Genomic DNA, 22,285 nt, shown 5'->3' with positions numbered 1-22,285 from the left:
TTCCTAGTACTGAAACCCAAACGACCGGTATCTACCGGACCGCATAACAACACAGATTTCGGGGTCTCATTTCGGTGCCACTTAAATGACTGTGCTGCACTCTGGTGCTTTGTGGTTCGTGTATTTGATTAGGATGCCCCCTGGATGCCTCTCTGTGTAGATATTCCATGATCCAGGGGCAGACCCATAACAAATGGAGGGAATATACATCTAATCTGACCTGGTACAATAATTAGTTAATTACAAGTTAAGACAACTGAAAAAGTTTTCCATCTCAAGTTATGATGCAATTTTATCGTTGAGGGGTCGAGAGTATTCTCATCTTGGGAATAACTGTGGTATGGAAACACTTCAGCACAAGACTGTAACCGTCTCAACAAAATGGCACGCAGCGCATAAAAAATCAAAGACCTGCCGCTCAATGTGGTCAACAATATTAATGTCTCCTCTGATGATGTTCAGCACCCACATGAAAAATGTTCCAGCTCAGTGACCAGGGAAAAACGCCAAACGTGCAGCACTTAGTGCAGAATAGATGCTCAGCACCGCGTCATGCTGCTGGCATTTGTAGCATAGTTTAAAAACAAGGTGCGCCCATTGCAAATAATTACAAAAGTAAGGTGGACACACAATGCTGCCAGGTAGTGTGAACTCAGTGCTCTGTAGCTGATTTACTTAATCTAGAGATAGCGTGCAGACACCCCCGACTGAAGAGTATGTCGAATTTCAGTCAACCGTGACTTCCTTTGGTTGACTACAGCCCTAATTATTATTAAAGGGGATATATTAAGCTTTGTTTGTATTTTCTGTCACATCTACAATGATATAATGTTGGATTTTCATTGTAACGTGGCCAAAACAAATAATGAGGTAAACGTATTTTAGTGAAACCCCTGTGAGCTAAAACATTCAGATTTCCAACTGTTCTGAACGCTCTGGTTTCAACATTTTTTTTCTACTCTCAGGTAAGTGCTACGCAACTCTAAGCCGGCCTTCTATGATTGGTCATCTGCTCCAGGTAGGCAGGACTGGAGTGTTTTTTTACTAAGCTACTGCGGTGGTGTTAACATTGTCACATGTAGCTACATGCTAACGGCATGAAATGTCATCTTGATGTTTTGTCAAGTGCCAGTGTTGTTATATTCTCCCTAATTCCGGGTCACATTACTCCTAAACATTCCCGGTTATGTAGTATTTGGTTAAAAAGCCTTAATCTGTGATTACTGACTGTAGAAAGTGCTGCTATATTCTATTAGTGTCCACTGCTAACTAAAGTAGCTACATGCTAACGGCAGTAAACGTTGTCGTCTTGGCGGCCAATTTGTTAAATTCTCCCCAATTTTGGGGACTCCAGTCTAGTTACTAAGTGAACTAAAAGCAGCAGCTATAAACTTACAGTGCACAATATTAGCTGTTGCTGTTACCAATGTTACAAGTAGGCTACAGTCATGAAGCGTTGAAAAAAATCACGAGGTGGTTAAATGCACAGTCTACAGAGCACAGACACTGAGATTCACTTCACAATAACCTCCTACACTATATTATAAAAGTTAACTTTAACATATAAACACTCTGAGCACACACCGAGTGTGATATAAACCGGCACTATCACATATTAACAGCTGATTAGCTAAGTAGACTGTGTGCCGTGGAGTAAGGAAAATAAGGCTTTCATGACAACTCCTGCCATTACTTAATAGTTAAACAACAGTGGAGGCTGCGGCGTAGCTCAGATTCTAGGAACACTCTGGCCAATCAGAGCAGACTGGGCTTTGTCGGGAGGTGGGCTTAAAGAGACTGGATCTGAATCTGGATTGAATCCTAAATCTTAAAGTTACCATAAAGTGTGTAGTGAAAGGCAATGGTTGTTTGCTTTTCTTTGTGTGGGAAACAGTTTCTACATTTGTTTTGACTTATGTAGCAAGTCTGCTTATTGGCAGTTACTGTTAAATATTGAGACTGGAGAGGTTGAGAGAACTTGAGGAGGACAACATGAAACACAGGCCAGATCTGAACCCAGGACGTCACAGTCACATGGTATGTGCCTTTCGACAAACGGCTCCATATAAAACAAACTTAGGAACAAATGCTGAAACTACATTTCCATGATTTCCTGTGAAGAAGAAAAATAACTCACTTTAATGTACATGTCTAGGCATGAAATATCCTTGAAGCACTCGTGTGCAGACAAATATCACAGCATCCCACCCACCCTCAGTGTACAGAGCACTGGGATTATTCCCACGTGTCTCTGCTCTGCTAAACACGAGTGGCTTAGTGGCTGAGATCAAACAGGATCATCAACTGTCAGCCTCATGCTTCCCACGGACACGGTGGTGACATCTTGAACAAGGCAACATGATGTTCTGCCAACTGCCTTCAGGAGAAGGCCTAGCACTAGGGATGCAAATTTTAAGCAATTTCTGTAATCAATAGTTGGACGTCTTAACTTATGAAATACGTTGGACTTTTTTCAATAGAAAACCGTTTTAACCACTGACATGAACTATGTTTGAGAGTGGGCTATGTTAGGAGTTAATATATTAAGGTCTGCAGACCTAATCGACATGATGGACTTAATGTGTTTTTCACTTTAGCTAACATTGGCTCAACTGGACGGATGTTCTGGGGACGAACATTACTGTCGCTTCAACTTCATCTGCCCATTTACTGCCACTGCTAAAATGCATTTATAATGGAGCAGGAGACTGTCGCTAATACACTCACTTTTGTGTTGATTTAGTTGGAAGCATGTTTAATTAGTCCTGCTCTCTGAAGTTAATCGTGCAGCTGCTTCTGTTCAGGATGCTAGTTTAGCATTAGCGTGAGCCTCAGATAGCTAGACTGCACTGCATGCTTCCTTAATATCTGATGACGCATTGGGGTCATTTTTGGATTTATTACAGTAAATATATTACATATTGGACCTTAACGTTGTTAAGTGTTTGTTAATGTGAAGTGTTTGTTAGCTTGTTAACGTTACCAGTTAGCTAACATTAGCCTGTTTAATGTTAACGTTACAGTTAACAGCTAACAAGTCAGCAGCAGGTGAGTGCACTGGCGACAGCAACAGTTCAAACATGTCACTGACGTTGCCACTTAACATTAGGGTTGGGTACCTTTCGCATCTGAACCAATACCACTACCGATACCGGTACCTGAAATTTGGTCAGTAGGAGATTTTTAAGTGGCATGTGCCACCAGAAGTGGCATGTTCTTCACCGTAAGACCTAAAACATAACTAATAACGTTAAAATATAACTTGGTTCTTCACCGTAAGACGTACAATATAACTTAAGTTAAAATATAACTTGTAACGTAAGATTTTGTTAAAACGTTGCGTTCAGGAGAAGAAGAAATGGTCAGGATTAGGAAAAGAAGAACGAGGTTGGGTTGGCTTTACCAAAAAAACAGTTGGGATTAGTAAAAGAAGAATGGAGTTAGGTTAGGGTTTAGGAAAAGAACAACTGGTTGGGTTTACGAAAAGAATAACGGGGTTAGGGTTAGGAAAACGACAAACGTGAAAAGGAAAATCGCTGGACACAGTCACACGTGGGACTCAATCCCTGCTCTCCTGGGTGAAAGTCCTGTATTTTACCCATCCTCCACCCCGACCAACATACTTAAACAGATTTTTGCCCTTTCATACTACTCGCTACAGCGTCAGTTCACACGCAATCGCAATTGGCATATGGAAGTACCAGAAGTACATGCCTGTGGCACGTGCCACATGCCACTTAAAAATCTAACTCCCTCTCAATTCGGTTCCCGGTACCCAAAGGTTTTTCGGTACTTTTCCTCTGTAATTACAAAAAAATTATTTCAGTTGTAAAAATAATTCCAAACCTATTTACTTAGAACATTATGTTATTTATTTAGAATATTTTACACTGACAGAAATTAAACAAAAAAAAAAGGCATAAAAACCACTGTTGTGCCTGCTTGTCTCAGAGGAAGTGTAATGTCAAGAACAGCACCGCGACTGCTTTCGGCTTGCCATTAATATCATATCACGGTGAAAGGTGTCTGCGTGAAGTTTTGAAAAACTGTAACCACACTTGAAACCCCTATCCCCTTATCGGCATTGCCGTGACTCTCTGTGACTTCAACAAAACTGCAGAGCCGACGTAGTTTGCTCCGTCCGCACCTCTGTGGGTGCGGGTACGTGTGTGTGTGTGTCGGACCTCTGCTCTCTGTCAACATGCAGACAGGACAGATAAGCTTGCGCTTACTCTCAGGTACCGAAATTTGGCACCGTTTGATTTTACGTGAACCAATACTCTGTAGTACCGACGTGATTCGGTCGGTACCAGTAAAAATACCGGGTTCGGTACCCAACCCTACTTAACATTACTTACTTACTCCCCTTTATCCCCTATGGGACATAAGGCTGCAAAGAGATCTCTTCATCGCATTTATTCCTTGGCAACATGCACAGCTCCCTGTGACCATGGCCTATGACAGGTACATCTTGTCCAGCAGCTCCTCCAACTTTTAGAAACACCAGCTAGCAGGGCCGTTTGTAGCTTTCTGGGCCAACTTCTTCTTAAGGACAGCACCATTGTTGCCAACTTGGCCTTTGTTTGTGTTGTGACTGATTCACCTCTAGTCTCTAATCTTTTCAGATGAATTTAAATAAAAAGGTTGATGATTCATCATGTAATCATTTTCCATACATTCAAGCGGACCAGACGCAAGCTTTTATTTTGAGAAGTAGAATCTCGGGGATGGCACCAGCTGGGAGGGCATGAGACGGGAGGTCTTCAGGCTGCAGCCATACGCGACTAGGTTCTGGAGGCTCCCCAGCAGCCATATTCTCCCCTCTCCCTTTCCACGCTGCATTTCTTTGGCCGTATACTCTAAGGCACACACTGAGGATTTCATTGCTTTAATTGACTATATTTACAATCAACACTGATTGGACATCAACATAAAAGGTGTTGAATTTTCCCTTTAGGGTTGTTATCATGTAATATGGTATAATTTCATCATAGTTAATGGATCTTGTTTCATTTTATGCAACATAGTGTATAGAGGGATTACCTAGAGTGAAATGTACCCATCATGTCTCATGTGTGTCAGAGTGAGCCTGCAGTCCATAGATGACTGACTGATGACACCTGGCCCTGGGACTGGTCAGATGCCATTCTCTGACCTGTGAGTCATCACAGCTACACACTGCCAGCGTGTCTGATGTGTTGGATCATAACAATGGCGGACATTAAATGTGATGATAGACTAGTAAAATCTCTGCAGTCTGTGGCACACACAGGCTCTGGTGGCTTATACTATGTATTTGCATTATTGTGGTTTAGAGTCCAATACACTTGTGACAGTCTTTGTCACGTTAGCTTTTTTCCCTTTTTCACCTGTTTCTTCAATGTTTTTCAGTGTGATAAAGCAATGTTGCTCTCTTAAACAAATGTATTTGTATATAATCGATAAATCGTGGATATAGCCTTTACCTAATTATTTTATTTAAGGGGACCACAGGGAGAAATTCAAGCCAGTCACTAAGTGCAAGTGTTATCACCAGTCTGTTTGTCTTTGTGACATGACACAACAGTTTACAGTTGTACCCTGTTGGCAGTAACACAAATACATGCTAATTTAATTGTCTAGTTGGCTAGACAGTGAATTAAGCCTCCTAATAGCTCTATGGTATGTGGACTGTAAAATCATGTTGTAGAGATGAAGCGGTCAACCGATTTCACTGAGTGTGCGCACACACACGGCACATCAGATGCCGGTCACTGCAAGTATTGACTGTCAGAGTGGTGTACAACCGCGTCTCTTGGTGGGATACTGCTGCAATTTTTTAACGTGACATCAAGTAAGCAAACTGCGAGGGAAAAAAAAAAAGCAGCTCCAGCCCCTGACCTCAGGACAGCTGCAGCTGCAACGGGGATTTCAACCTAAGTTGGTAAGCTTGCTAGCGACTTTAATGTTTGGTAACGTTGTTGTTGTTGTTAATTGTTTGTTAGCTTGTCAACGTTTAATGTTAACGGTAACTTTACATTTAACGGTATCTAACAAGTCGGTATCAGCCGCCGTTTGCATTTACTGTGAGTGCACTGGCGATAACATTATAACGTTCCGTTCGTACGAGTCAAAAATCTGCAACAGCTCAAACATGTCACTGACGTTACCACTTAACGTTACTTACTTTCTCTTCATCATCCCCTATGGGACATAAGGCTGCAAAGAGATCTCTCTATCGCATTTTGTCTTTGGCAACATGCTGCACATCTCCCTGTGACAGCTGCATCTTGTCCGGCAGCTCCTCCAACTTTTAGAAACACCAGCTAGCAGGGCCTTTTGTAGCTTTTTGAGGGCCCGAAGGACAGCACTATTGTTGCCAACTTGGCCTTTGTTTGTGTTGTGACTGATTCACCTCTAGATCTAATCTTTTCAGATGAATTTAAATAAAAAGGTTGATGATTGATCATATAATCATTTTCAAAACTGTTACTGTGCTATTTCCGTTTAAAACGCCAGCAATAAATAACACATTCAAATCTAGAGTGTTCATGTGATTTTATACATTAGTAGTAAAATGAATGAATGCATAATAATCATGATAACTGTGAAACTATGATTATTCATCAGACTATAATCGTACCAACAAAATCTACAATCGTTGCATCCCTACTCTGTTGTGAATTTGCATCCATAGATACATACGTTGTTGGGTGACCATACAGATGTTATCTGTTGACTGTTGGAGCAGATGATGCAAGAAAGGTTTCTGTGTGAACATATCTTATATGGGTTCGCTTTGTTGATCTTACAGTTTTACACTAGCATCTTCTTACATTTGATCGTACTTTTTTTGAGGATTTTCTCTTGATCAATGCAGCATCCTTTACCGCACCCTTCTGTTGGTATGCCTAGTAAACCCCATCCCTCTGCAGCCTCTTGAATTCAAATGTCAGCTGTACACACCAGCTGGTTGTTATAACTCAACTCTGTCTGTCTGTCTGCAGGCAGGCAGGCAGGACTTCCCTCAATTAAGGTCAGATAGAAAGACAGAGACCAACTGCCGGTGTCTAACATGTGGTGATGGGCTTTAGAGCCTGAATGGAGCCACATTTCTGTTCTCTCATACGCAATCAGGCTTTCAGTAGATTGTGTAGTGCATTTGGCTGTTTAAAGTTAAGTAAAAAATGCATTTTCTCATTGTTAATCCTATGTCCCTATGTTAATTGTTCATCTATCTCTTGTTCTATGCCAAATATATGTAAAAGAAAATACAATTTTGAGCATTTCAACAGATGTTTCAGTATCTCACTGTGGGACACGCTCGCCGCGCTGTCCCCAGAAGCTATATCACACCACGCCAGTCCTGACAGACAGACATGACGTCTGCCACCGAAGGAGGGACTTCCTCCTGCTATAAGTGCTTTACGTAACGTATCCTCCTTAGTCTAAAACCTCTTATTGCTTCTAGAAGTTAACTCTCGGACGGCACGTGTAGCTTACAGGCTAGAATAACAGTTCACAGAGCGAGCTAAACACTCGGTTGACGAACGCTACCTAAAACGCTGCGAAGCCATCTGAGTTTAGTAGCTGGGCTGTCTCCAAACAGTAGCTACTCGTGTTACAGCTCTATTAGCTGCTTACCGGAGCCTAAACGATGTCGGAACCTGACCTTACCTCACCATGGATAAGGGCAAGCTATCGACCAGGGCGTGCACATGCGGACACCCATTCTGTATGCTCAGCGTGCCTAGGGTCACAACATGCCCAAGCCGCGTTAGCATCCCAGCCTGCTACAAGGGGAAAAGGCTGCCTAAGGTCAAGCCCTCGGCAAAACAGCTGCTACCGGTTTTTCCTGAGCACCTGAGGAGGAAACCCGCTCATGGAGCAACCCCTTCTCTGCCAAAAACCCCGTCCAGGCATGGTCAGCGTTGGACTGGACTGACATGGAAGAAAATGACATCTGTGGGCCCCACTCTGCACTCCAAAGCAAATTGTTTTCAGTCATTTCTGACTGAAAAGGGCTACAAGGCGGTGGCTATGTCTGTGAAGGCACGGATGGCCTACCAGGCTGAATTAGAAGACAACATGTCCACATCGCCCACCCCAGCCCATGTGCGAGGAACTGTGCGTGGTACCGGACCTCTGCCTGCACTTCCACAGATGCGATGTCCAAGCCTCTGGAGGAGCAATAGCCCTGATGGTAACTCAAGAGAGAGCTAGATGGTTGAATCTTTCCAGTCTGTCGCAGAAGGAAAAGACTCAGCTCCTCTGTGGACCCGAAAGGCTTGTTCGACCCAGCGGTAGCCACGATGCAGCACTGTTGCAAGGAAAAGAGAAGGTGAAGCACTACAACTGTGTCTACCCAAAAGATTGCCGGCACCCAGGCAGATGTTTGCACAAGCCATGGCCCGCCCGGTGTATCACATCCCAAGCGGCAGCCCCAACCACCACAGGCGAGCGCCCAGGGTCAGAGCAAGCCGCTTGAGCTGAGAGGTACGTGAGCTAAGAAACCCTTTGCCCTCAGTGTGACGCCAGGGGGGCTGAGGGGGCCCTCCTACCACCGCAGGGGCTAACAAAAAGGCGCGCCATCTGATGTGCTGTTGCTGGGGGGGCCCAGCCAGACACCTGCCTCCTTCTCCCGGGATTGTGTTCTGTTCCTAAGAAGGTTAAAGAGGGCATGCTCCAGGCCCTCAAAGAGGTGTGCAGAGGCCATGTCGGCACTCACAGTTCACAGCCATGCAAAAAAGAGGAAGGCCAGTCCTGCAGAAGTGGTTGTGACAGTGTTGACACAGTGTTTCCCACAGTTTGAGAATTTACTTGTGGTAGGTGGCGCAGGATGTGAAGGCGAGGCGCGTGATGGCTGGGTTCAGTAATAAACTAGTCAAACAAAGGTGAAATCAATGACTTCATAACATTATCAGATACTTTTAGAAATAAATAACTATTTACATATTAAACAAATTAGACTAAAAGATGATACAGATAAAATTATTGCGACACTATCCTGCATCTGACACAATTGCGCTGCAGTGACAGAGCAGTTTGAAAATCAGCAAGGTTTTCCTTTCCTCTTTCGTCCTCCTGATCTAACAGCAACAGCGGGTGAGGGAAGTTGGTGTGGAGCCAACAGTCCTCAGAACTGCGCTAAACTCTAGCCTGCCCACTTTTAAGCGGTCCAATCAAATGCCACAAACCGCTCAAATATTCAGTTTCAGTAGAAAATACGTCACAGTATAGAAGCTAAAGACACTCTAACTTCCATTGTCCTGGAGTCCAAGTTTTCTAAAAACACCACAAAACATGCTGAATCCCATGGGAATTGGAATGATAAAATGTTTTTTTCTATTTGGTTTATGGTGTAACACGTAGACCTAGCCAGTACATGTTTCACTCAATATAACCCTACTGCTTGAGCATGGGAGTTATCTCTTTACTTTGAACAAACAAAACAAAATATCTCAAATCAAAGGTCCACTTAACAGCTTTCCAAAGCTTTCAACCACATAACACTGTCTTCATCAGCAAATGGGCCAGCTTCATTCACTGATGAAGAACATGCAGTTTAAAGCTCCAAAAAAAGCTATTTGAGATTATTTTGTCACACAGCATTAGTATTACCTGCTAACTGCTGCAGTGTATATATACAAGTGTTTGTATGTTAAAGGGGTCACTAATGGTTATAAACCCACAAAAAATGTTCCACATAGTGGAGCATTTAGCAGATAAAGAGTCATATATAGTATGTTTTTCAGAAGTTTGTGGAAAGCAAAACAGAGTTAAAAGGAGAGTGAATGTTGGACATACTTCCATCACATGAAAACAAACAAGACTTCTGTAAATAAGCAGATTCCATAATAATCTTTCAGCATATTGTAATTGAAGTTGTCTAAGAGCAAACTAGATAACTAGATAAACTCCTCTTGGATCTGTATTCAGAAAATCTATCAGTCACTGGCAGTTTTACCAACTCTTTTCCACTTAAAGTAGCTAGCACTAGCTCCAAAAGTCGCTAGATGACGCCATATGCTCATTTGCATAATGGTGCTGTCGTTACGTATCCTTTGCATAACACTTAGTGGCTATGCCGGCAGACTGCCTGCTGCACGGCGAGTAAAGAGTAGAGGAGAAAGAGACCTGTGCTGTTGGCAGAAGAGCCGTGGCCTGTGATTGCTGTCATGAACCAGCTCAGAGTTATGACTTAAACAAGGGAGACCACACATAATTAAAGGTACATTGTGTAGGAATTTCTCCCATCTAGCGGTGAAATTGTATTTTGCATTCAAACGAATAGTGCTCTCTAGCGCCTCGCTCTTTCAAATGCGTGTTGCAACTACAGTAGCCGTTATGTACCAAGAAGCTATGACAACACGTCTTCCGATTTCTTCGCTTTTTTGGTGACGAGGATTCCTTCTCTGCGGCTCGGCTAAGTATGACCCTCCATTATGAACTAAAGGACAGTGACAAGCGCCTCTCACTGATCTCCTTCTCCGTTTCAGCTGGTTTCAGTCACGTGACGCTGGCTCAGAACGAAAACGCGTTGTGGATTAGCTAGACAGGTAGGCTAGTGCTCTATGTCCGTCTCAGCGATTGGAGTTTTTCAAAGTGGCGGAACGACATGGAAGCCTCCTTGGACTTACCCCTCCAGTGTAAATACAGATAAGAAATTCTTTGCTTACGAGGATAAGTCAGAACATTGGCAGAGGTCATTTTACACCAATTCAATTTTATTTATAGTATCAAATCATAATGGGAGTTATCTCGAGACACTTTACAGATAGAGTAGGTCTAGACCACACTCTATAATTTACAAAGACCCAACAATTCCAGTAATTCCCCCAAGAGCAAGCATAGTGCGACAGTGGCGAGGAACGGTGTCTGACGGTGCCGGTTGGGGGTGTGATGAACAGTGGCAATAATAGTTACAATAAAGATAATGGAACAGTGACTACAAATGGTAGTCGTAGTAGTTCATGTCATAGCAGGGCAGGATGTAGCATGGCACAGCAGGGCATGGCTGGACGTAGCAGGTTCAGCAGGACACAGCAGGGCACCGTAGAGCATAGCAGGACCACGGCAACAGCTGCAACCAAGATCTTGGTGCCATCCTAATCCAACGAAATATGCTGGGAAAAAGAAACATAAGGACTCCGGGGAGTAAACTCCCCAGAGCTAAGGACATATTTATGATATCATATTTAAGACTTGATTTTAGCTAATACAATACTTAAAACACTACACAGTGTACCTTTTTAAGGATTAAATTAAAACCAATTTATTTAACCCAAATTAAATATTACTTCAAAATAGAATAAAACATGTATTTCAGAATAAAGCATGTATTTCATTGGTAGTGTAGTGAGTGCATGGGTGGAGGTGAGTGTGTGGAAAGCAAAACAGAACCCAAAAGACAACCCAAACCCTGCTGGCTGTGTGGACAGAGAGCCAGAGCCAATTAACTTCAACTTCATCCATCTTAAATAGGAATCAGGAGGGCAATCAGGAGGAGTGGGTTCAAGTGTGGCTGATCGTCCTGCCACACCTCTGCCACTCGGGCTGCCTCCTAAACAGCTGCAGGAAAAAATATCAAGAGACACTCATAGAGTGGGGGGGGATCATCACATGACTCTTAGAAGCATGCATGGAAATCAATTATAAAATATAAAATAAAATAAATAATCTCACTTTTCCCCTGATGGTCTAATGTCCGCTAGTCGCTTTTTAGAAATAAAGTCCAAATAAGAGGGTCTGAAAAGTTCCTAAAGCTAGCGAAAAAGTCGCCAAGTTGGCAACACTGGGGCACGTTCAATCTCAAAACGGTGTGCACCGTTTTGCTACGGTTTCCTGGTTGAACAACATGTTTCCTTGGAACGGTGTGAAACGGTGTGCAACTGCTTTGAGATATGTTTTCTCTCATTTGGTGGGTGTGGCTCTCGTTTATTGGCTGTGTCACAGGTGAATACCCATCAGCAGAGACGAGTCTGTAAACTCGTAAAAAGACAGAGCGCTTGCCTACACAACAGGGTGTTCAACGCACCACCGTTTCAGTTAAAAAAAAAACCGTGTTGCTACGTTTTGTCTGGGCTGAACGTGGCCCTGGTCATGGGAGACCAGAGAGAGAGCGAACGCTGTTGGCTGTTCTGCGTATGCATTTTCTGTGTGACAAAGAGGGGAAAGGGAGAGCTGCAGGAAGAGTTCTCATGCTACTTAAAATGTTGGCATTTTTTAATTCTACCCAGTGCAGCTTTGGCAAAAGCAAATGAAAACTTCTTATTCAGCTTTGTGAAAATCAGCTATAGAATATAGATCTAAAGAGATAACATAGAAGTCACATCTTGGCCGGCGCCCAGCTGTAACTTTTAACATGAGATAATTATCTCTTACATTCATTTTGACATGTTTAACTAATTGAAAGAAACACCATATTTGCAACACATGCATAAGCATGTGAGAAGTACTGATTTTCCTGCAATTTGTGAAATGGGATGCTAGCACCATTTGCGATCTGCGTGTTAGCAGTGCTTGAAGACCTCTTTTGTGAAACGGGTATTCCAAAGATACACTATATGGTCAGAGGCAAAGTAAATGACCCCATTCTCAAATGCATCTAGGCCTACTGGACTTTTTTTGGTAGACACCTCTGTCAACATCACCCAGGTGCTCAGTCAGTATGGAACTTCTACCCCAGTAGGCAACATACTGTGGTGAATCCATTTATGAACTGAGTTAATGGGCAGCAGCTGTGGCATTTCACAGTAGAGGTTAGATTTTCTGCCCAAGCCCGAACTGGACCCGACCCGGCCCGTGGGGTCAAGCATTTGTGTTTTTTTTAAACATTACTTCATTAGCCTAATTGGGTGGGGAGAAAGCTATGCCATAATCATGTGCAGCGACTCCTCCACTCGCACGCATCACACCGGGTCTGCTGTGCTGTGGTATGGTGTGGCTTAAGTGCAACATGGAGCTTGAAGATGTAAAGAAAAAAAGAAAAACAGGAGAATTAGCCTACCTTTGAGCAAGTTTGGAGGAAAGTCAGAGGTATGGAACCATTTTAAACAAGTCGTGGGCAGTGACAACATGTGTTGGCTTTGTCGAGTGCATTAAGTGCGGCACGCTGCTCGCCTATGACAGCGAAAAAACGGGGACGATGAACAGACACATGAAGCAGGATCGTCATGGTAGAAAAGATGATAGTCAGCCTTCAACAACCTCTTTTGTTACTTCTCCAAGCATACCCCTTCTAAACAGATTTCTGCAGTTCAAACAACTCTGAATTGTAGTTGAGAACGTCAGTTATAATGGGCCACGTATTAAAAAAAATGTCGGGATTAAATCGGGCTCGGGCTCATAATTACAGTTAATGTGTCGGGATGGGCCGGGCTCGGACACAACGTGCTCGGGTAGAGTCGGGCTTGATTTTTTTTTAGCCCGATCTTAGCTCTGTTTCACAGTGATCTCTCTTTGTCTGTATGTCATTCTGCCTGCTCCGTAATGTGGCTTCAAACACACAGTGCAAGTTTCCCATTAAAAGATGAATATTTAGCCACGATTGACTGAAAGACTTTCATTATGCATATTTACTGTTGTCCATGTCCACACTGAGGGAATAATCGAATGAGATCAGCCTCAGCTCCCTGTCCAGATAGCTAGGAGACTGTGTTCCTAGTTACTAGACATGAAACAATCTGCTTCTATAAAATTCCTTTTGATTTTTTTCTCCATAATAAATGATCATTGGCAGAATAAAGTAAACAGCAACAGTAGTTGTTTTTAACTTGTTGCTAACATTGGATGTGTGTGTTATCTTCTACAACAGCTGCTAAATTTCACTCTGAGGCCTACTTGGTCTCCATGCCATACATAGACTGAGATAGACTAATACACAGTTTAGAAGAAACAGAATGCACACATATGTTGGCGTAATGACAAATACAAACACAAAGACACGCACCACTGTAGACAGGCAGGCAGACAGCTCGGTCCCTTATATGTATTCAACAGCAATAAATTCGCCATCTCTACTTTAAGCAGCCAGAGTCGGGGACGAGCAAAGACCCACCCCCACAGAACACCCCCAGACATTGCCACCATTTAGCAGTCTGTTATTGGTTGTTCGAAAGAGCAGTTGCTGGCGACAAAGGCTCCGCTGCCGGTCTTGCTACCTACCTATTACAACGAAATTCAGCGATAGGGCTGGGTATTGGTACTCGATACCTGTAAATCAGGGGTACTCAAATACAAATCTCAATAGTCCGGCAAGACTCTTTAGGGGTACTATATTCTCTAAATCTGACGCCCAAGAGCGTCTGTGTCTCTGCGTAGGCTATGTGGAGGAGCTCAGCCCCGACACAGAGAGCAGGGGAGGCTGCAGCGTGATGATAAATGACACCAAAACGTTAAAAAGTACAGATAAAAGAGCTGGTAACGTCGGAGCTTGTCAACACTACGGACTTTAGCCCCAGGGCCTGTTTAATACCGAGTTTCGTTACCTTTCCTACTTACAAGTATGCATTTTTAATCTGAAGTGCTAAAAATTGTATTGACATATAACACTGTTAAAACACACTCCATTACCTCACCAGTTCCACAGTGACACCCCACTGCCAAGGCCAGACAGATTATCAGAAGGGTTGGCATCAATAGCTGCAGGTTGTGTTGGGAGATGTGAGAGGAGTTGCTAAGCCTCACTGACAGGCTTTGACTTCACTCCCTGGCTGGCCAGGAGTCTGTGGGCATGTCCTGAATTAGTACAGGGCTTTCTCACGATGTGAGAATGCTGTGGTGGCTGGAATGCCTCTCACAAGGGTGAAGACCTGGCTTTACAATTGACTTCGGAGGGATTTTTAGAGCCCTGGAATGCCTGTGATTTTAACCCCTTAACTCGGTAAAGTCATCGGTAAACATTCACTGAAGACATTCGATATATCTATGATGAGCAATTGATTCTAGCAAGTGTGAAAGCATAATAAGATGCAAAAATAAATCACACGGTCCTGATAGGAAGGTACAGACAGAGCAGCACAAATAATATGGAGAGAAAATAGTTTCAAAAGTAGTGTTTAATGATCCTAACTTCCATCCCATAACTTCTCCCCATGTAATTTGTGCCTAAAGCTATAATGCGGGATTCGTGTGTTACATTCAAGCCATTGCCAAATGAGTTGCAGGGCTCCAGACTCCAACCATTTTTTGAGATAGTGCGAGTATTTTTTTACAGATACTCGCACATGTGCGACCTGTAAAATTGGTGACTGTTATTTTTTTTTATTTTATGTTGAAAAAGGAGGAGCGAGCAAGTCTGCCAGAGTTGGCCAATGTGTGTGAGAGGGGGATGGTCCATGAGTGATTAGTCAACTGCATAACGCTGTGATCTACACTTACAGCGCTGTTGTTACAATGTTTCCGTGAAAACCATGATGTTGCAGTCCATAATACATCTACGAGTGGTGATCCGCAGCCAAAGTCCATTTTGTTTGCTAAAGACCTTACATTAGCGAGGAAAATGCTGCATAGCCATAAGGAGTTAGCTCTCTTCTCACTACCTTCGAGAAAGGTAGTGTCAGCAGAGCGGAGACTGCTTCTTAAACCAAATACATACAAGCTGCTAAATATATAACTAACCTCGTAAAATCAAATAGAGCTTGTGTAAGTGAGCTCTTCTCTTTCTGACTCCATATTTCCCACACTGTATTAGTTAGATACTCTTTCCATGGGAGTTTAATCACTTTAGATATGATTGCTATTTCAGTGTTAACAAAAACACCCTGTATGAGGCAAAGGCAATAATACAGTACATTGACCGTAATAATACTTTGTTTACATTTCTGAATGTGCATTTGTTAAGCACCATTCAATTAAAATGTGTCTGTGAGCTAAAATAAGACGGCAGATTGTAGTTTCTGTATTTATTACCAAAGCATTTATCAGTAATACTGAATACCCTGAGTTGATACAAAGCTAATTAAGCTCTACAAAACTCTCTGTATTTCTTGGGTTGGCTATGTTCCAGTGAGAAAGGACAACAGCAGCGTTCCGCTTTGGAGACGAAGAGGTCTGCTGCAACAGGTGAAGGCATGACTGAAAACCCAAAGAAGGGTCCACGAAATGTGTGGCTTTTCCTAGTTGGAGAGTGCTTAAAAAAAAAAAAAAAAAAAGGGACTAAGGTCAGACACAGATGTCACCTTACTGCTCTCGAACAGGTTAGTAATGGGTTTTGTAACGTATTAGGAGTAGGAATTATTGCTACTGCATAGGTTTCTCCAAATCCTCGATTCGGAAAAATGTTCGATTCTAAGGTCACGATTCGATTCTCGATTTTTACATTATTATTTATTTTTAGACTAGACTTTTATGCAATATAATATCTGACCTTTGCAATGTACCACACTACATTGTCAAATGTAAAACATTTATTAACAACATAATGTAACCATAACCTATCTTCAGTCAATTGGAAACTTGACAATTTATCAATAAAGTTTGCCGACAATGCCGAGGGAGGGCAGACGCTTCGCCTCAGAGCGGCTGAGCAGTCAGAGAGCAGTCCCCTAACTTGTTGCTCTCCATCTAATATAACCAATATAAGCTGCTCTGTTTAGGCTACAAAACGTTCATGCAGGCTGAAATTCAACCGTGTGGTTTTGTTGGGATAAAGCTATAAGCAGAAGGAATATCTGCTAGCTGCTAGGCTAATGTGCAATGGTAAACACACAGAATATGGTACACGCACATAGCAGAGCTTGCAAACTGTGTTTGTTTTTTTTTTGTCGACAACGCGAACGTTGTCAACATAACTCACTGGAAATCCAAAATACTTCCACACCGGCGCCTTCAGTGAAAGAGGAGGGGGCTTAAGTTTTGTCGATGGGTCTCCTGCATCCGCAGTTGCCATGGTAACTTTTGACTGGCTCTAGCTAAGTTACAGGAGGTTGACTGACTCGCATTTACGCGTTTTTTCCCGCTTGACAAGCCGACCAGACGTGACATGGGGGCGTGGCAGTATCAACGATTCAATTTTTTTTATTCGAAATTCAAGATTGTGACTTCATTTTGGTGACACCCTTACTACTGCATGTTGATGCGCCGACAGTGTTGTTGTCATTACTTAAAATTCCTTATGGGGGCGACAAACTGCACACTATAGCTTTAATACAGCTCTGTCTGTACCTTTCTATCCGGACGGTGTGACAGTTTGCCTGCTGTATAAAACATGTATTAGATAAAGGAGGATTACAAAAATACTCTATTTTATATAGTCTATTTTAAATATTCTAAAGCCTTTGAGAGACCCTTTTGAGTGGGGTTGATGTCACAGAGGTGGGTGCCTCTTCAAGAGCAATAATAACACTTCTGGAAATCTTCTGTGAGCTCTCTGCAGGAAAACAGAAGTAATGAATTTCTGCCAGAATGCAATATACCTGGGTACTGCATACCTTTTTGTAGGTTGTTACAAAACACAGCACTTGTTTGGTCTCGTTCGTCTTGTTTATACAGTTTGTTTAATTTAAAGTTACTATATTTTAACTTTTTTAATGTTTCTGAAACTATAATTTTTCATCTGATGATCATAAATGGCCTGTAACAGCAAACGAGACTAACGGTGAAAAGGTGATTTATTTATTTATTTTTTATTTCCCCCCCGCAAAGTCACAGAATGAGTTACGACAGGCAGGACTGCTTTACAGTAACACATTCTAACAGGTCATACATTTCGACGCTTCCCCTTTAAGACAGGTGGTCATGTGACGTAACGTTAGTCCGACGGGGGGGGGGGTTGTTATGGGAAGTGAGGCTCTCCCGTGTGTACAAAAGTACCGTAAGCAGCAGCTGCCGCTGACACAGTGATACACATGCTTTTCCATGGGTAGTGAAATTACAGTAGTCAGTGTTTGATGTTCGCTGCAAAGACAAACTAAATCACCTGATTAATGCAGCGTAATCACGACATCTCCCGGCCATTTTTCACCGCAGAAAGCTGCTACCAGCCAGGCTAAAGCTAACATAGTTAGCCTAAAGAAACAAGGCGTCTGTCCCAACTAACGTTATGGTTCGGAGCTGCGACGCTGGAAACGTAACACTAATCTACAACAGCAGTCTGTTTCTGATATAACGTCATTTACACTGATCTAAGTGCTCTTGGATACACAGTATTTTAATCAATTTATCAAACAACAAAAGCAGGCCCCGCCAGTTGACCACAACCTGAAAGCAGAGGAAGCAACATGCATGCATTATTAATATCATTCACTTTAGCCTGGATTGATATTATATGAATACAATGGTGTCATGTCAGTCAACCAGTGTATTTCTTCCTAATTTCCCTCTCCTAAATCACTTCAGAAGAGTAGTCACAGCGCCTACTTGCTTTGGTTTTTGTAAAGCATTAAAGTTCAACAAAGACTGGTTCACATATTTCCTTTTTCATTTTTATTTTCTTTGTAGATGCTCTCCCCTACAAAATCACCCCAGTAGTTGATGAATGAATGATTTAGTATTTCTAAATAAGGTTATTTATGTCCTCTTGTAAAAATTTGTCTGTTTTTCATATCGCAGGGGAAAAAAATATCGCAATGTCAGTTTTTTCCAATATCGTGCAGGCCTAGGCAACACAGCACTGTAAAGAAAAGACCTTTACGACAGCAAGTGTGGTAAAAACACTATCGCTTTAGTCCAAAGCGGCCGCTAGAATCAACACAAACTGAAAGTTAGAGTAAAGACACTTTAAACCACATGTATGGTTATAATTGACATATGAATACAAACAAGTAAATGCACACATCTGCACAAAAACACACACATGAATTGGGCCCACATTGTCTTTATGTAATGTTCCAGTTTGCCACCCAGCGTGCTGTAGAGGAGAGGTAGGATGAAAGCTTCTTGAAACGACAGTTACATGAGAGAGGAACGATAATGAGTGGGCTGGAAACCGTGACAGCCGGTCTAGTGCAAGAAGGGGAGCGTGAGAGAGAGTGAATAAGAGGAGGGGGTTACATGTGGGAGTATACCACAGCAAATATGGTAGGAAGACAACACATTGCAGCCGCAGCCCAGTTTTTTTGAGCAGATGAGCGAATGAGCAAGCATGCGTGTCTGGTCCAGACACCCACACTGCCTGGGCTGGTGTCCGAAGAGATTAGCAAAACAATGTTAAGTCTTTCTCTGTTTTTCTTTCTGTGCTTTGCTTGGTTGTTTTTAATACCTTTTTACCATTTCAGTATATATCCATTCCTGAGATATTACATTGGCCGGGTGAAATTCCATCATGCTAGTTATTACTCTGTGACAAACAAGACTCATACCATCTTTTTTTGTTGTTGCAAAATTCAGTCCAGGGTAATTTAATGTACCGCCCACTGCTTGGGATCTAGGACCAGCTCGTGTGGCGCACCTGTTTGAGCAGGTAGATTACTTCAAGGATAATCAAAGTCCTTAGAACCACTAGGTCAGAGAGAGACAGTGTTAAAAAATAGAGATATTATGAAACAACTCCTGTGCTTATTGCCAAAGCTGACCACATTTCATTGCTCACATTTCAGACAACAGATCACTATGGAGAGTTTAACAGGGTTATGTGGTTTGGGCTCTCTCACACAATAGTGTGAAATATCTGTCCAAAACAATGACCTGCATGTGTATGCAGAGTCAGAGCTGCTGGTAGCTGCAGGAGTGGGAAGTGGTCATTTTGTTTTGTGGTGAAAATTTCTTAATTTTCATAAAGTACACCACTCGTATGCCTTATTTCCATATGGTTAGCATCCCTGTGCCGCACCAAAATGTGAGCTACCGTGATCAGAGCCTGTGATGGTGGCATGGCAGAAGTGGTTTTCAAGTCATTTATTGTCATAGGCACAACAATTACAGAGAAGCAGTCATTGGCGATGAAAATCTCATGCTCCCTCCAACAATGCTCATACAAATACCGATATAAAAAAATCATGCAAGTAAAAAAATGAGAAATGAGAATAAAATGAATGGGATCGGGAAAATAACTTTATGACACTTAAATGTATTGTGGTGGCTCATTGCTTAAATATTGAATTACATAATGTCATTGTTCATCTGTTGGTATCAATGATGTTTGGTCATATAGAAGGGTGTTTCATCCTCATGAATATAACAGAAATAGAGTGCAGGAGCTTGCTGCAAATGAAATGTTAACGTTAATCCCTTGAATTACAGTCTTCCTGCTCATTTGACACTGCTGCTGGTGTTTGATGTTTTGCATGAATGCACACATAGGTTGTTTTTTTTAAATCCTTGATCGCTTTCTCTGAGTTGAATATTGTTCTCGTTTTTACACCTGATTCTAGCTGCTTTTTCTTAGCCACCATGGAACCTGTTGCCATGGCATCACAGAAAAGGCTGTGGTCTCCCTGTTGTCACATTTTGTTCAAAGACAACCTGAGCTCTCCAAACCCTCTGCTTCTCTGTCTCTCACTTCATTTATTTCCATTCTGTCTTTCCCTCCTCTCCCTAAGACTGAAACCATGTGCCTCCCCAGGGGAGCTGACCACTTCCTTAGACCTTTTTAGAAACTGAAAAATGACATCGTCTTCACACAAAAAACCAAATGGAATAAATGAAGAATCCACATTATTATGCGGGTTTAAAGATCATTTCTAATGTGCTAAGAGCAAGGTTGAATGTTAGTTATTCTAAATCATTTTAGAATGAGGCTGTTGTCTGATTACAAAAATAACCTCCTAATAATACTATTTGCTTGGCTATTGCTTAAATGGTTTTGAGGTGATGTAATTGCATTGAATATGATTTCTAGCCAGAGAACAAAAGCTGAGCTCCTTCATGATTTTTTTTAGAAAAGTAATTCTATTTTTAGTTGTATTTTTCTGTTTTTCCTCTCCTTTTTGTTATTGGGCCAGAAATGGCATTCCATATACAGTCTTCAGATGGGCCAACTTCTAGGTCTGTAGTATGTGTTTAGTTTCACAAATGGTGTGTGAAAATCTCGAGACCAGGACATTCTGTGGTGTCTACACATGTATGATTGTAATGCTTGATTTATGGTTGTTCGGAGGCTCCACGCAGCGCTTTCACCGTAGCCTATGTAAGTTTCCTGAAGTTTATACTTGTGCGTTGGTGTGTGCATCCATCTCTTTTATAGCAGGGCCGGCATGTGTGTGGTAGAGCGAGTGAGAGAGTGATGGTGATTATCTTCGACTCTAGAGTCATAGTGAGAGAAACAAAGTGTCTCCCCTGTTCTTTCTGACCACGGTGGGAAATCTGGAGCAGGAAAAGTTAACTCTCTCCTTGATTTCATGATGTTTATGGAGTAGAACCAGTAGCATAAATCACGCTTAAGAGAGCAGGCATGAATGTATGAATGAGAGTGAGGGCATGAATGTACATAAACACTAGTAGTCATGCTTTCACTCATGGGGCTATTAAAATTAGGGATGGTAATGATTACCTGGTAACCGACAACAAGAATTTTGACCGATTCATACTATCAGTTAAACTGTTTAAAAACAATATTGTTAAAACAAAAATAAAGTAAAAACAAGTTTTTTGCATTGTAAAAGAAAATCTAGGCTATACAAACAATTGCTTAACTGCTAGTTAACTTGCTAGTGCAAACTCTCACTAGCAAGTTGCATTTTAAGCTCTTTTTTTCTGCTAAGTTTGTGGCTCTCTGCCGGACGGTGCTCACAGCAGGGAGCTACGTGACTCATGCCACTATATGGATAAGGACTGGCGGGTTAAATCGGCCGTCCTACACACGGCTGACAACCTTGCAGGTGGATGCGGTGGAGACGGGCTCGGACAGCTGCAGACTCGTCGGTCGCACGGATGCATGGACGCACAAGCGGTTCGAGGTGAGGGGCTGCATGTGTTCACAACAATGCAGGGAACATCATAGCTGCGCTACCAGTACAAGTCTGCAGCTGTCCCCGGACACGGAGCAAGGAAAGTATGTGGGACTTGTTGCCTGCTTATCAGTTAATTGTTGATCGGTTAACGAGGGTTGGCTATCGGTAAAAAAAAAAATCTAAAATAAATCTATATTAGCATGCCAAATTAGAATTGCCATGAGCCAAACCAGCTCCCACCGAACGACGGGAAATAATGCCCTTTGATTTGATATTGAGGGAGTAGTTGTTTTGATGGATTGACTAATATCCATGGTACACATCCTAGCTTTTTTTCAGGCAGTAATCCCTCTCCCTCTTCTCTACCACCTTAGTGTTTGGTTGTAAGATGCAGAAGTAAAGTTGAGTCATTTTATCACTGAAAAGACAAGATAAATGTTTGCTCCCATATCAGCAAACTTATTTTAAGATATTTA

The 22,285-nt window shown here is 42.3% G+C and overlaps 1 protein-coding gene across 2 annotated transcripts in view; it reads left to right on the top strand.

Annotated features, from left to right (window-relative positions):
• The window catches only part of ncalda (neurocalcin delta a), a 92,538-nt gene that overhangs the window by 5,238 nt on the left and 65,015 nt on the right, over positions 1–22,285 (top strand). The window contains exon 3 of one of the 2 annotated variants that reach the window (XM_078253808.1): positions 966–1,018. The exons of the other annotated variant lie outside the window; for it this stretch is intronic. The gene's annotated coding sequence lies outside the window, so the exon portion shown is untranslated. The remainder of the gene's footprint in view (positions 1–965; positions 1,019–22,285) is intronic. 2 annotated transcript variants of the gene reach the window in all.

Source organism: Sander vitreus, chromosome 6, assembly GCF_031162955.1.
Source record: "Sander vitreus isolate 19-12246 chromosome 6, sanVit1, whole genome shotgun sequence".
In the NCBI taxonomy this organism is placed as follows: Eukaryota; Metazoa; Chordata; class Actinopteri; order Perciformes; family Percidae; genus Sander; species Sander vitreus.
Note: the sequence above shows the minus strand (reverse complement) of the source record. Positions and strands in the feature narration are given on the sequence as shown.